The sequence below is a fragment of the Macaca fascicularis genome, chromosome 18 (genome assembly GCF_037993035.2).
Source record: "Macaca fascicularis isolate 582-1 chromosome 18, T2T-MFA8v1.1".
In the NCBI taxonomy this organism is placed as follows: domain Eukaryota; kingdom Metazoa; phylum Chordata; class Mammalia; order Primates; family Cercopithecidae; genus Macaca; species Macaca fascicularis.
The window spans coordinates 7,051,622-7,063,887 of record NC_088392.1 but is presented as its reverse complement, the minus strand read 5'-3'; positions in this window follow the sequence as shown (position 1 = coordinate 7,063,887).

Here is a 12,266-nt window from a genome sequence, read left to right as displayed (position 1 = left end):
TCTCAAAAAAAACAAAACAAAACAAACAAACAAAAAAAACACACACACACACAAAATACTATAATGTTTTAAGAAAATTCACAAATTTGTGTTGAGCCACATTCAAAGTTTCAAAGCCTTCCTGGGCTGCGGGTTGGATAAGCTTGGTCTATACCTTTTTCAAAGCAGCCGAGGCAGCTTGGTCAAATGGTTACCCCACAAATGCATTGCCGTAGTTTCACTGTGATATCTTTTCCCTCAGACTGTAAGCTGCCGTGAGGAAGCGACTCTGTTCCTCTTGCCTACCATGGCATCAGCAGCATGACCTGATAGTTGGAACAAGGATCTGAGTACCAACTATTACTGAATACTGTTCCCTGGCATTTTCTTCACGGTGATTCTACAAACAATTTTCATTTTGCTTAATTCCTATTCTCTTAATTTCCTGCAGATATTCCCTCCACCTGTTACAACTTTGATATGCTGATGTGTTTCAGGCCATGAGACTGGTGAGGGACCAGCATACCTCCTGTTGTTCTGAGTTTCTTTGTCTCTCCTTTCCTCTTAGAAGTCTTCTCTTCTTTTTGCAGCTCACCTATTGTGTGGGCAAATACAAATTTTAAAATAGGAGGCTTAATTCTCCCTCATTGAAAATAAAGGAAGAGACTTAACCCCTCCTTTGTGTTAGACCACTGACTTTAGAAAACTCGTAAATTCTCTGTGTGTCTCTTAGAAATACCTGTAAATCTTTCAAAAAGCTAAATAAGCCTTTTTGCTAGTTTGAGGGCCTGGTAATGTTTTTCTCAGGGGACTGGGAGCATTCCTTTGTAATGTGATTGGGAAGGAAGATAGCCCTCATCTCCCAGTGTCTTTAGAAGGATGGAACCTTTACTTAGGTGAGTGCCTTGCTCCAACACTACCTCCTCTTATAAAGACATGAGATTTTTTCCCCTTGGCATGAAGCTGTTAGCTCACACATGATCATCTCAAGTAGATTCATCCCACCTGAATCTAGGATGAGCTATTGGTGATAAGTGGTGCTGTCTAGTTTTCTTACTCAAAGACTAGTTACTGCTTATCTTGAGAACATGTACGGAATGGGTTGTGTCTGCTGAGTTACCTAAAAGGGTGAAATTTCCTTCTGTCTTTGCAATCTCTTAGAAGATTGCCTGTGATGCACACTGCATTCTAGTTAGATGCTGATTAGTGAAGTTATATTCTTTCTTTTTCACCTTTGTGGAGAGAGTTTCTGATTTGACAGGACATTTTCTTTTTAATTATGTTTCCCCAACACTCCTGTGTCATCAAGTCCATCAGCAGTATCCTAGCTACCATCTTCTTAATGCCTGATACATACTGTATATAAATATCTGACTTAATTCTTACAACTCATTGAAGCAAATTTACCACCATTGTACAGATGAGGAAACCGTGACATAAAAACCTAAAGTTTGTCTAAGGCAACTGGTTTTAATTGGCAAAGCCAGTATTTCAAATGCATGTCTGCTGGCTGTAAACCGTGTCCTTTTCATTACTGAATTTGATTGCCTCTTCGTAATTCTCTTTCTTAAATCTTTAGTGTCTGCCTCACAAAGGTCAAAGTTGGACCTTTGAAACTGAAAGAGATTGGAGGTTTGACTCTTTAGCGTTGAAAAGGCCAAAGACTGGGCTGTGAGGAGAGGATCACTGTGGCTTCTGAGGCCTTTGTTGAGACCGTCTTGAATGGATGATAATGACTAGCAGTTGGGGGATGGGAGCGGTGGTCATGATTCGTTATCAGGCATCATATTGAGCAATTTGTAAAATATTCTCACATTAGACTGATGAGGACACTAATATTAACTCGATTTTATTTTATTTATTTATTATTTTTATTTTTAGGAGATGGAGTCTCTCTCTGTTGCCCAGGCTGGAGTGTAGTGGCTATTCATGTGCATAATCCCACTACTGATGAGCACAGGAGTTTTGACTTGCTCCATTTTCATCCTCAAAAGGTTCATCTCTCCCTAGGCAGCCTGCTGGTCCCCCACTGCTGGAGGTCACTGTGTTAATGCCAAACTTAGTGCAGACACCTCAGCCACATAGCTCACTATAGCCCAGAACTCCTGGACCCAAGAAATTTTCCTGCCTCAGCCTCCCAAGTAGCTGGGATTACAGAGACACACCACCATATCCAGCGGCTTTTTTAAAAAAAGATTTTAGTTTTTATTTTTTTCCTATTTTAAATATTAAGCAATTTAGAACATTTTTATAGAACTTGCTATAGGCTGAATAGCTAATATGTAGCAGCTAACCTGTATGTGTTTAAGCCTATTACAAAAGGCAGTAACACTATTTTTTACCTGATCATAAGAATTGTATCAGCAGTAGTTGAAAACACAGATTATCAGGTCCTTTCATTCGAGAGCCTTGTTTAGAATTTTCCACAAATGCCCTTTGTGAATCTTATGAGAAGTTAGCTATGAGCCTGAAGGAATCCAGAAAATAGTGTCTCAAATCATGCTACATTTCTTGATTACTTCAAACTGAAGGCATTTGGAAAACAGCAAATGCACGGAGGGGCTTTTCCTGAATTTCCCTCATCTGATTAAAGGCAGATTCTTTAGAAGGAAGCCAACTGTCATGAAAACACTCCCTGGGCGTCTTTATCTGTTGAGGAAGAGTTGCAGGCATCAAGAATCATAGTCTAACTTTGAAGAGACTGGAAATTGACATCTCAACTAGACAGGGTAGTACCTATTCTTTTAAGGATGCTTTTTAAAAAGAAATTTTTTTTAGACCATGTACTCTCTCTAGGTTGCCTCCATTTTCCTCTCCTCCATGAAGAAGGCTATATAAACTTTCAAATCTCATTGAGTTGTTGGCTATCACTTATCTTCTCTGTGATGCCCCCATGAATGTGAATACATTTGTATACCTTTTTCTCCTGTTGATCTGACTATTAGGAGTTTATTTCAGGGACCCTTCAGAGGGCAGAAGGGAAGCTTCCTCTCTCTGCCCCTACAAACACCTGCAGCAGAGACTTTTGAGTGACAGGTGACTGGTGACAATGGGGTTGTGTAATGTGGGGGTGCACACTGGATTGTTGAACTGGATGGTGTTGACTTTCAATTACAATTGCTTTGTAGAGTGATGGTGGTGAAATCATGATCTGGAAATAGCAGTGCTTTTGGTCCTTTCCTAAGGTCATGAGCTTGGGACACTGCGGAGGAAATCGTGTTGGAAAGGGTTGTGAGGAAGGTGGTGCCATCATGGGAAAATTGTGTTCAGGTTAGAAGATGGTGGGAGGAGAGACTGGCACAGGTTTGGAAAGGAAAGTTTTTTAGATTTTAATTTTCCTTTTCATGTCAGCAGTAGAATAGGGGTGGGTGGATGGAGGGGCTGTGTTTAGTGGGCTGAGGTGAATAAGTGTATGTGGGAGGTGGGATGGGGAGCCGGAAGTTGGAGAGTTGGGGCCCAGGGTGAGAATTATCCAAGGCAAAGATGTAGGACACAAGAGACAGAAAACAGCTGCCAGTGATGGGGAGTGAGGGATGAGGCGAAGGCGGGAAGGGCAGGTGAAATGTTGACTCTGCCGGCCCAACGTGACCCCAATTCCAAGGATCAAACAAAAGCAGCCTTCTCATTTGTAACTAACTGGAAGTCAAATTACTTAGTAATCAAGACAATTTTAGATCCCAGAGAGAAGGAGCATGCTGTTAAAACAAGAGAAAACACAACAGTTTAGAATAGCCATTGAAGATATGTTCCAAAAATTAATAAGAAGTAACTAAAATATGCAATTCCTGAACTGGAGCAAGAGTCTTCCTGAATTTGGAAAGAATACATTGGTAGTGATTCATGGAACATTAGAACTGAAACAAACCCCGACCATAAGCATCAATTCTAGGTCTCTCGGTTTGTAGGGAAGAAGCTGAGGCCCAGGGTCGGACAGAGGCAGGTTGGACTCCCAGAATCACGCATTTGCCCTGACAGCAGGCTCAGCCTCTGAGGTCCTGCAGGCTGTGTTCCCCGCTTGGTTTCCTTCTGTGGCTTGGATGCAGAAGAAGATAAAACAGTATGTGGGCTGCTTTTGTCTTTGTTATGTATAATATTAACTTTTTAAGTTAATCAAGGGCACTAACAACTCTATATGTTTCTCTGTGCGTTTACACCCTAAAAATTCAGGTAGCCATGTTTAACACGGCTTTAAGGCAACTTTCCTGCCTTTGTTCCAGGTTTCCTTCCCAGTATAAAAGCACTCCTCGTTCTTCTGACGGACGATAAGTGAAAACATTTCACCTGCAAGTGAAAAGCCCACGTGTAAGCAAATCCCCGCCCCAACTCAATCCCCGCTAGGCTGTCTACCCTTTTGCATTTCACTATTTCTTATTCTTTCTACAAGAGGATGGCAATATTCTTACATCACCTCTGGCTTCAGCGCAAACAGTTTTTTTGTGGTCGCAGGTTAATGCTTCTGCCTAAAACATTTCCTTGCTCTTTTCTATTTGAAAATACTTGAACTAGGATTTTGAAGTCATGGAACAAAATCTGCAGCAGAATATAAAATGGAATAGGATGTTAAAATGTGCAGGAAGCTGAAATACAGTATTTGCAATCAGGGCATGGGAAAATCTCTGGGTTGATTAAAATGTAGGCTAAGCAGCTGACATAAGATTCTTTATTTTCTCCGATGTAAGGCACTGGAATAAAAAAGATTAGGATTTTCTACATGCATACAGAGTTTGGGTCCATGATTTGCCTAAGGAGAGTAGGAAACAAGAATTGGTTTTCTTGATGATAATTGCTCGAGATGGTATGAAAATTGCTAATAGTTTCACTAGCACAAAGAGATGATAGGATTACAACCATTCTAATGGAAATGCAAACTTTGGAATTAGCTTGGCTTTTCATCTTATCTGGATCATTTTTTAGCCTGGCAGACTTGGTCCAGTCACTTAACCCTTTTGTATCATCCTTAAAATTCTGTGCAGTTCTAGAGCATTATAATCACTTTAGCATGTGATTGACTAATGTCCTGAGAAGGGTCAGCTGGAAAAGAAATCAACGTTATTTACTGAACGGATAATTTTCTTATGTAGACTCTCTCTTCTTTCTGGTGTTTGTTCTTTGATCATTTATTGTCTACTTTGCAAGATGATATTGAGAGAATGTGAAAGGGTTTGAAATTTCAGCAAGTTTAGTTTGCAACGTGCTCATGTTTTTGGAAAAGAAATTTTCTTAACCTTATATCCTTGTTTGTTATTATGACAGAGATTTTGGAAGTGAAAATACCTGCATAATAAATTTAATTCTCTAAGTGGACATAAAGTGGCTTTTACTAGATTGTGAGCACCTTGAGGATAGGGACCCTCTTGTATTCTGTGACTACCAGAAAATTTCTGTTATGGAATGGGTGCTTACTCAACTTTTTCACAAATTACAGACCTTTGGAAAAACTCCGAGGGACCAAATTGCCCTTCTGTTGGTTTCCAGATTCCTGAGAACACTCAGGTGTTTTATAATTATAAAATTGTAGAGTAGAATTCAACTACACAATATCTTTTCCTATTACCTTTGTTCTATTTGATAAAAAGGTTTCTATTAGCTAGGGTAGTCCAACTGTTATAGTAAAATATCCTCACATCTGAGTGGATTAACATAGAAGTTTCTTTCTTTTTCATGTAGCAAGACAATGTGGGGATTCAACAAGCCTTTCAGGTGGTGATTCAGGGACTCGAGCACCTTCTACCTGTGTCTCCTCAAGCTCTGGGGTCCTTTGTTGACTCTGCTGCATTGGATGTAGATGAGAAAAAGAGCGAGAGAGAGAGGAGGATCTCTGTGGGAGGATTTTATGGGTCAGTCCTAAAAGAAGAAACCAGTACTTCTGCCTACAGTCTCTGCCTAGAACTATTACATGGCTACACCTGCCTGTAAGGGACTGGGACCCACAGATGAGTCATGTGCTCAGTAGGAGAAGGAAAATGATGTTGTGAACGCATAAAAGTGTCAGCCGTGGTCTACTCTTTTAGCCAGAACATACACTCCAGTCTTCTGACCACAGTAGGATACACTCCCACCTCCCAGTGTACACAGCTCCAGATCCCACTCATAGCATCGAGGGCCAAAGCTGGCATCTTCTGATGATGCGTGGGCCTTGCTTCCACACCCGTGTGTATTGATACATATGGGATGGTAAAACTTTTATTTGGAAAAGGAAAAATAGAATACATAGAGAAGCCCTAGTCTCCAACCATTGTGAAATCCTCTAAACAGGTGTTATGCGGTCCCTGTTCTACACAGGAGCAAGAGGACTAGTTAAGGCCCTGACTCTGCTCTCTAGGGGAGCCCCTCTCTCTTATTTTGTGTCCTTTGCCTCTTATTCCCCATGGCCACATCTAAGTGAGGATGGTATGTTCTCTCTAAGATTGTAGAGATACTAGGTTGGTGCAAAAGTAGTTGCAGTCTTCACCATTAAAAGTAATTACTTTTGCACCCACCCAATAGTATTGCTTCCTTCTGATCAGGTGAGTTTTGGGGCTTAAAAGTTGTTTTAAGCATCAAAAAGTACAAAGAGTAAGAACTGGATTTAAAGTTTCTTGGTCCATAACATTTTCTCAAAATTCAGTAGGTATCACATGGTTTTGCTTCTAGGTAATTCCCCATGCTTTAATAACCACGCCCAGCATTTGTTTCTACACATAATCATCAAGCCCAATTTGTTCTGTGGCTTTTTTGGCCTCATGACTCAGTGTAATGACAGCTTAATTTCAAATAATAGACTTTGGTGACACTCCTAATTTGACCTTTGCTGAGATCCCTTGTTTCACTGAAAAGTTTTGCTAGGCCCTTGTGACTGTAGCCCAGTGTGCACCCTTGCTGTTTCTCTTTGCAGGTAGCTTTTCCTACCATACATGGCTCTTTCCTCTGATCTCTGCTGGAAAGTCAGCCGATCCTCGTTGGTGCTTGTGTCTTTCTTGGATTCCTACTAATGTCAGTCAACAATAATCAACACATCAGAACCCTTTCATCCACTTCCTCTAGAGTAGAGGCTCAGCAAGAATGTGGGCTTTCTTCCCAATTATTGCCTGGCTGGATTTACACAACTGTGCCGTGTGACTGTTCAGCTAGTGACCATCTGGGCAGTGCTTCAGAACACGAGGCTCCTGCATCTCATGGCTCTCCCACCCCTAGGGCCTCAGAGGTCCCTGCTGGGTCCTTTATTCATGGTACAATGGAGGATGGAAGATGACTTGGGAAGGTTCATATGAGCCACATATGGAAGTGGCCTGTATTTGATTGGCAAAGACTAATGGCTACATCTAACTAGAAAGTTTAAGAAGTATTTTCTAGCCCAGGTGAAAAGGAAACAGGTTTTGGTGAACACATGGCAACCTTGGCCACAGGTAGCAAAGACATGGACAGGTGGCAATATGTGCTCATGTGAACAGTTCAAAAGCATGTTTAAAGGTAAGAAAGAGGAACAAGAAGCAGATATTCTTAGATGGGGCTAAAGAAATATGAAGAGTAAATACTGGGGACATCCTTATTTAAAGACTTCCTTAAAACCAAATAAAAATTAAAGAGAAAGTGGTGTGTGTCTCTCTCACCTGTCCCTGCTGATGGCCAGATGTGGTGGAGTCCTTCACTAGACTTGAAGACAGGTGGAAAGAAAGTCTTCCAAAGAGACACAGCAGGGTGGGCTGATTTTTCTTAAAAGCTGAGTCTGCAAACCATACATTAATGCCACTTAGGTTTGTTCCTTTCCTGCAAGGCTGTGCATGAGTCATCTTGGTTCATTATTATTTAAAAATAACACAGGGAAGGTGGGAACAATGGAAGGAAACCCATCTCTGGCATTCAAGTAATCCATTGGCATCTATCTAAGGCAGGATGTGGGGTCGACTTCAGAGCTCCCAGAAGCTGGGGTTCCACATCCAGATAGGCAGTCAGCTACATGTGAGGGCAACTTCTGACCAAACTGGATAAAAGTGCTTGGTAGATTTTCACTATTTAGCTCTCTAATGCAGTTGCGAAAGCCTTTCATAAAAGAAATTATTTCTTAATTTTCCCAGGGATATGGTGCAAAAGCATCAACCTCTCTAAGCTCAATTTCCTGACTAAGTCAACCACTTGTCAGTTTAGTTGTGGCAGAAAAGTAAGAGAAAAGTGAAGAATCTCTTATTCTGCACTTGGCAACTTAAACTTATATATGTCGAATCATTCCTAGTTTTAGAAATCTCATCAACCTAGAATTTTTTCTTCCTTTCTTCCTTCTTGCCTGCCTTCCTGCCCTCTTTTCTTCTGTCTTTGTTTTCTTACTTTCTTTCCACATTCAGGCACTATTCTGAGTGCAGAACATAAACTGGTAAAGAAAAGTATATATATCCATGGAGAGGCAATAATCTAATGTAGTGTGTGCAGTAAAAATATATTATGAGCCACACATGTAATTTTAAATTTTCTTATAGCCACATTAAAAAGCTATAAATAAAAAGGTGAAATTAATTTAAATCATACATATCCCTATATATTCAAAAACTGGTATCATGAAAATATTTCTCTTTCTTGGTTCTAAATCTTCAAAATATGGTGTATATTTTACACTTCCAGCATGTCGTAACTTTGCAACTTTGACTAGTGGCTAATCCAAATATCAGGTGTTCAGTAGTTACACGCAGGTAGCAGCTACCACGTTGAAGGGTGCAGGTCTAGTAGAAGATACTGAGGCACTTATAGTCAACTGTAATAAGCACCGCTCTATGTGTCTCCATGGGACATAGAGGAGTCACTTGACCCAGATTTAGGAAATCAGAGAAGGTTGTTGACTGACAGTGGGGGATTTGATTTCAAATGGTAAGTATTTTGATTGACAGTTGAGGATTTGATTTCAAACGGTAAGTATTTACTCTCCCTAATTCTTTAACCCCATCTAAGAATATTGGTTTCTTGTTCCTCTTTCTTAGCTTACAAACACGCTTTTGAGCTGTCCATGTGAGCACACGTTGCCACTTGTCCATGTGTTTGGTTGGTCAAATCAGTGGCACAAAAGAAATATGTGGGGAAGAAACAATATTATACAATGACATAGTGGTGAGAGGAAACACTGCCTGTTAAATAATTAAGAAACTCTGTGTGGTCCCAATTTAGAGAGTAAGCAGCAGGACTGGGGGGAAGTGGTTCCTAAAGCCACATCAGGGACTGATGGGTTGACACCATTCCTTCCCCTGGAAGTTAATTTCTAGATCATTGTTCCAGACTGTGAGAGCAAGGAAAGCCTGGAGGCAGTGAGGCTATTAGTTCTCTCAGTGATTGAGGCCAGAGTCAAGGAAGGGCAGCCTATTTAGGATAGTAGATGTTGGGAAGAAATATTTGAGAGGAAAGTAAAAGCAAGTGGTACACCACAAAACTAGCTTCTATCCAGTGAGATAAGATTCAAAATTGTTTCTGCATCCACAATTCATTTCAAAATGAAAAATTGATTTACCCTGTGACCTAGCAGTTACACTTTGGTGCATTTATCCTGGAGATAGAAATATTTATTTTTATGCAAGAACTCGTACACAAATGTTCGTATTAGCTTTGTTCGTAAAAGTCAAAACTTCGAAATGACTCACTTGTCCTTCAGTAGGTGAATGGTTAAATGAACTGTGGTACATGCGTACCATGGAATACTACTCAGCAATGAAAAACTCTTCATGCATGCAACAACTTAGATGAATGACAAGACGTTTATGCTGAGTAGAAAAAGCCAGTCTCAAAAGGATAAATACTGTATTGTCAGATGATGTGGCATTCATGAAATAACATGAATTCATGAAAAAACAAATAGAGACAGAGGACATAGTGGTTTCCAGGAGTCAGGGATGGTAGGAGAAGTGGCGCTATAACTGGTAAAAAGAGAGTGTCTTGTGTTGACAAGAGGGAGTATCTTGATTGTGGTAGTCATTAAATGAGGATATTCATGTGATAAAATTGCGCAGACACGGATACAAATGAGTGCATGTATAGATGGTGAGATCTGAATCAGCTCTGTGGATTGTATCCATGTCAGTTTCTTGACCTTGGTATTGCACTATAGTTATGCTAGGTATTTGCATGGAGGAAAGCTGAGCGAAGAGTGGGCAGGACTTCCCTGCACATTTCTTTACAATCATCTGTGAGTCTATAGAAACAATCTAAATAAAAAGTTAAAAAATGGCCTCTGCTGTTGCCGTTGTTTGCCTTAAGGAAGATCTAGGAAAATGCCGCAGCACATGAGTGCTGTAAATCACCGTGGAGCATTTCCCTACTTTAACTGTGTTCTTGTCAGGTTATGGCCGTCAAATATATTTATTGAGGACACATAGTAAGTTCTGTACACAGTTATAAAATATAGAGATAATCTTGCATATTCAGATCCATGACTGTGTAATGATCAAACCCGGCTCTCATCCCCTTTAATCTGAATTATTGAAATGTAGAATTAAATAATAACTTTTCCTTCTTTGTTCATCCTCCCTTCTTTTCAAGAATACTAGATTCATCTCAGAGTTCCCCAGGATGCAGTTGACTCCTTTTTATATAGAGACACATGACACTCAGTAAGTCCTGCTAATACTTGCATCTCCATGGATGTCCTCTTCCTGAATTCTCTTTTCACGGTTGGTCTAAGAGGTGTGATGATATAAATGTATGCTCGATCTACAGGCTCTGGGTACTGAAAGTTTTAAAATGCAAACTATGTGAGAAAGTACTTAGATCGCCTTCAAGTGCGGGCTTTCTTCCCTACTCCCACTAAAATCACCATCGTACATGATGACAAGCCACAGTTTCTTTTACGTAGTCTCTCCGCAGTCTTGGACACAGTGCACTGTTCCTTCCTTCTTGGGACATTTTCTTGGCTTTGCTTCCAGGAACCACAACTCCCTTGATTTCTTGCTTCCTCTCTGCCTGGTAGTTCTCACTGTTCAGTTTTTGATGACCCTTCCTCCCCTTCCCACTCTGCAAAGATCAGAATTATCAAAGGTAGCCACGCTTGGCCTCCTCTCTAGCTGTGGTCCCAGAGCTTTAGATGTCATCTGTCTACTCATGAAACACAAACTTACATCTCCAGCTCCTTTCACTCTGCCACTCTCCCTCTCCTCCAGATGTCAGGCTGCCAACTTAGCATCTCACAGCTGACATATCCAGATCACAACTTGGAATTTATTCTCCATCACCCTCTCCTCCACAACTTGCACCTTCTCCACTTTGTTCTGCCTCAGAGAGCAGTACCACGCTTAATGCAGTTTTCATACCTCGAATCCTGGAGATTCGATTTCCCCCGCACAAGATTCAAGCACCAGTAAATCCTGTTGGAGTTACCTTCAAAACATGTTCTAGATCAGACTTCTTTCCGCCATCTGCCCAGTAATTAACTTAGATCAAGGTGTGACCTTCTCTCATTAGAATTCTACCGATCCTGTGATATCCCTCTCCTGCTCGAAACCTCCAGTGGCCTTTCCTGACACTTAGAAAAACAAAGTCCGAATTTCTTACCCCGGTTTGCAAGGCCCTGTGTGAGCTTTCCCTGGCATGTCGCCGTGACTGCCTCTTTTGCCACTGACATTTTCTCTTGGCCTGCATGGCTCCATGGACTCTGCAGGTGCTCCTGGAGCTCCCAGGCATGCTCTTTGCTCAGGGGCTTTGAAATGTTTGTAAACAAGCAGACTAGGCTTTGCTCCTGTTTGAATGTTCCATCATTAGTTTGCAGTGGTAATTCTTCACTATAATGACCTAGAATATGAAACACCCAAGTGTATACAAAGGGATTCATCCAAAGGGATTCTTGCTGCTCCTCAGCACCCAAGATTTCTCCCAGCTCCTTCCAGGTCTTGCTCCTGCCCTCTATCTGGATCAGAAAGTCACATTCTGCAAGGCTTGCCCTAACTCTCTACCTGCTTCCTCATCCATCTTACTTCCTTGCTCTACCTTTTCATCATCTTCATTACAGCTGTCACTCTCTGTCATACATAACTTTTGGAGAATTTTTTTTTCTGTTTCTCTTCCTGCCACCACTTTCCTTTTTCCTTCTTTCCTTTTTTTTTAACTTTGAGCTGACAGTTACCCATATTTTGTTTATTTAAAATTTTAGAATTTTTATTTTTTGTGGGTACATAGTAGTGTATATTTATGGGGTGCATGAGACGTTTTGATACAGGCATGCAAAGTGAAATACTCACATCATGGAGAATGGGGTATCCCTCCCCTTAAGCATTTATGCCTTGCCAGCCACAATTTTCCAAGAGATGATCCACGAGGTATCTTGTTTGTCTTATTTACTGCAG